General features: G+C 34.4%; 1 non-coding gene across 1 annotated transcript; it reads left to right on the forward strand.

The window, feature by feature from the left end:
* The first annotated feature begins 2559 nt into the window (after window positions 1–2559).
* On the forward strand, window positions 2560–2665 carry LOC125130152 (U6 spliceosomal RNA). Its single transcript, XR_007135654.1, has one exon. It is a non-coding gene; the product is annotated as a U6 spliceosomal RNA (small nuclear RNA).
* The last annotated feature ends 1316 nt before the right edge of the window (window positions 2666–3981 follow it).

A 3981-nucleotide genomic window follows, 5' to 3' on the forward strand; every position in this document is an offset into this window, starting at 1 on the left:
ATCCAAAAGTCTACAAACAACAAGTGCTGGAGAGGGTGTGGAGAAAAAGGAACCCTAGTACACTGTTGGTGGGAACATAAATTGGTGCAACCACTGTGGAAAACAGTATGGAGATTCCTCAGAAAGCTAAAACCATTTGATCCAGCAATCCCACTCCTGGGCATCTACCCAGAGAAAACCATGACTCACAAAGACACATGTACTCTGATGTTCATTGCAGCACTATTTGCAATAGCCAAGACATAGAAACAACCTAAATGTCCTTTGACAGAGGAGTGGATCAAGAAAAGGTAGTATATATACACAATGGCATATTACTCAGCCGTTAAAAAGAATGAAATACCGGAATTTTTTGCAACATGGATGAACCTAGAAACTATCATGCTAAGTGAAGTCAGCCATACAATGAGATACCAACATCCAGTGCTTTCACTGACATGTGGAATCTGAACAAAGGACACAATGAACTTCTTTGCAGAATAGATGCTGACTCACAGACATTGAAAAACTTATGCTCTCCAGAGGAGACAGTTTGAGGGGTGGGGGGATGTGCCTAGGCTGTAGGATTGAAATCCTGTGAAATTAGATTGTTATGATCATTATACAACTACAGATGTGATAAATTCATTTGAGTAATAAAAAAAAATGGAAAAAAAATTCCTTCCTGTGGGTTTGGAATAGCAAAGATATTTTTAAAATGATTTGCAAAAGTATTTTAGAGAATCACGGAAAATGTGATGGCTGAGAAATTGAGTATACTTCCTATGAAGAGATAGTGATAATTTACCTAAACATTCAAATTCACAAATTTTATTACAAGAAAATTAGGTTCGCGGATGCCTCTCCTAAATGTTTTTCTGAATTTTTGGACAGTTTTTTTTATTCCTTAAAAATTATACCTCAAAATACAACATTAATACATATTTTCAGAACATTTCAAAATTTAAATATTATTGAGCTTCTGTGGTTCACATTTTGATGATATGTAAATATTTTTTTATATTTGCCTAAAATGTTCTTTTTCTGGCTTGTCATATGGACAGTACTTGTCAGAAAACATCTCTAATATCTCTTCTAGAGAGGGGCTTTCTGAATCACCAAATCTAAAATTTGTTAATCTAAATATATAAACCTTGATGTAAATCTAAATATATAAAGTCAGTAGGTCAGAATATTTTTTTATAATACTTATCACTACCCTAAATTATCTTGTATAATAAAAAAATACTTTTCTTCTTCATTTTCCGAACTTCTCCTCTGATTCACCCATCCATCTCTTCACAGTGTAAACTCCACGAAAGAAAGTCTTGCCTCAGAAAACGTCTGACACGAAGTCCTTCCTCAATATTTACTGACTACAAGACTGATTTAATGTAAGAAATGATGACAAAACTACTGATTGCTTTATAAAAACTTTCCAAAAATGGAGATTAGGACAGCTACAGAAATATACCACTCATAATGATTTGGGGGGTCCTCTTTAGGCCTTATCTATTTTATTTCTTATTTGCTCTGAGTAGGAGCATTTGGATTGCAAGCCTTGAATGGCTTCGGAAATAATTAGAAAAAAAAAGAGCTTATTACCAACGCTGACTAGCAATCAACAATTAAAACCAGAATGAACAACAACTACTGTAATTAAAACACAAGGTTGAGAATTAAGGTGAGTCCTTTAGTAGGTCAATCTGTGTCCATCTGCTATTTTAGGGGTCAATATGAGCCTTCCCTCCTGCATTATAAACTGTCAACTATACTACTGAAAGTTCTTTTTTCAGTAAGTAAATTAAGAGGAGTGAATGTAATTTCTATGATAGGCTGGGAAACGAATATATCTGCCTGAGTACAATCATTGGAAAATGGGTATCTATAAACTGAAAAGAAATACAATAAAGCCTTTAAGCTAAGAGGCAGCTGACACCATGTTCAAGGTTAAATACTTCAAAAGTTACATTATTTGGGGAAAATTTTGCCTCTGTGGGTAATTAAATTAATCCTTCAAAAATTCAGAGAGATAGGACATTTAATATGCTAGATGAATTTTTATTAAAACAGTGACATTTAGACTACTTTGTTTACATACCTATCCTGCCTAAGATATTATTGTGATCATAAAGCCATTATTTGAAATACTCTGGAGTTATTTGGCAGGTAGATACTATCATAAATATGTTACATCTATTTTAATACCAAGGTACAATTAATAACTTTCAAGTTGGAATTTGGTTTATTTATATACATCCTCCTCCAAATTCTCATCAACGGCTATCTCTGTTTGTTATAACAGATGTATGAAACACCAGAGAGGCTGTATGTCAAATCAAATTGTTTATTATTTGATCTTGAAGATGATCCAGAGTAGCAAATGTCCAGTGTTTAATTTCTGAGGCTTAAAATAAATATTTCAGAAAGACTCTCAGCTTTTGTTCATTGGTAAAATACACCACAGAATATCACTTCCTCACTACTTAATTCACTGTTAAGAAATAAAGAATTTCTTTTAAAGAATTGTTTTGTCTGGTAAAGATGGAAGGTCTATGAAATAGGTATTAAAAATAGATCTTGTTAGCTTTGGCAGCACGTATGTTAAAATTGCCATGGTACAGAGAGGATAAACATGACCTCTGCACAGGATCACATGCAAATTTGTGGAGCATTCCATATCTTTGGTATATATGAATGTTGTTAAGAGCATTGATCCTTCTCATAACAAAGGAAATATTTTTTCTTTTTTTTGTATCTTATTAGATGATGTATCTTATTATATGAAATGATGATGTGAAATGTAGTAATCATTTCATGATATACCTAAGTTGAACCATTGTGTTATGCACGTTAAACTTACACAGTAATGTTTGTCAGTTGTACCGGAAAAATTGATTAATAACAATTGACTAATAATAATAATAATAATAGCAACAAAATAATGTCAGTCTATTTTACTGAATATCAAGTTAGTTCCAGGTTCTGAACCAGGTAGTTTCTCACAAAAACTCTTAAAAAGTATTTATACCAATTATCCCTCTTTCCAATCTATAGCCATAGAAAGTAAAAATGCTTTCTTAAGGGCTTGTTTGGAGGTTCTAGCAGGGTAGCGCAGCTACTCACATACCATTGCCCAAAGAATGGTCCTCCTCTATTGGGGATGGTTGTCCTCTTCCACCCAGCATGCAGCTTCTGTAGGGACACACATGGAAGGGTAAGGGAGGAGGTGGACACCTGCCTAGCCTTTCAGATCGGCCAACTCAACACTGGCGATCAATGGGGTGACAGATGTCACAGCCAGATTGCCCTCACATTGTAAAAATGTTTTATTAATTGAACTATAAAAGGCTTTATGTTAGAAGTGATGCATCTCAATGAAATAAATTTATTTCTAAAGTGAGACTGGTAAATAGAATATGTTTTGGGGAAATGATATATTCCTTCTACTGGCACAAAATAGAACTTTAGGAAAAAAATAAAGAGAAATTGAATCTATTAGTTGATTGACTGACTAGTTATGACAACACTATTTACCCTTTCAAAACTACCACCAGGAGTTGTCCAACTGCTAAAAGTTTTGAAACATTGGTAAGAAAGAAAAGAACTCTCCTGATAAATGCACTGTCTTAATTTGTCCAAACAACAAAACTTTGAAAAGTGACTATTATTAAAACTTAATTTTGGAGTTCCCATTGTGGTGCAGTGCAAATGAATCCAACTAGTAACTATGAGGTGGCAGGTTCGATCCCCGGCCTCACTCAGTGGGTTAAGGATCCAGCATTGCCATGAACTGTGGTGTAGGTCACAGATGCAGGTCAGATCCTGCATTGCTATGGCTGTGGTGTAGGCCAGTAGCTGTAGCTCTGATTCCAGCTCTGGTCTGGAGACCTCCATATGCTGTGGGTGTGGCCCTAAAAAGCAAAAAAAAAAAAAACCCAAACCAAACCAAAACAAAACAAAACCTTAATTTTAAAAAAGAACTTTTTTTTCTTATAGTTT

The sequence above is a fragment of the Phacochoerus africanus genome, chromosome 6, assembly GCF_016906955.1.
Source record: "Phacochoerus africanus isolate WHEZ1 chromosome 6, ROS_Pafr_v1, whole genome shotgun sequence".
Classification (NCBI taxonomy): Eukaryota; Metazoa; Chordata; class Mammalia; order Artiodactyla; family Suidae; genus Phacochoerus; species Phacochoerus africanus.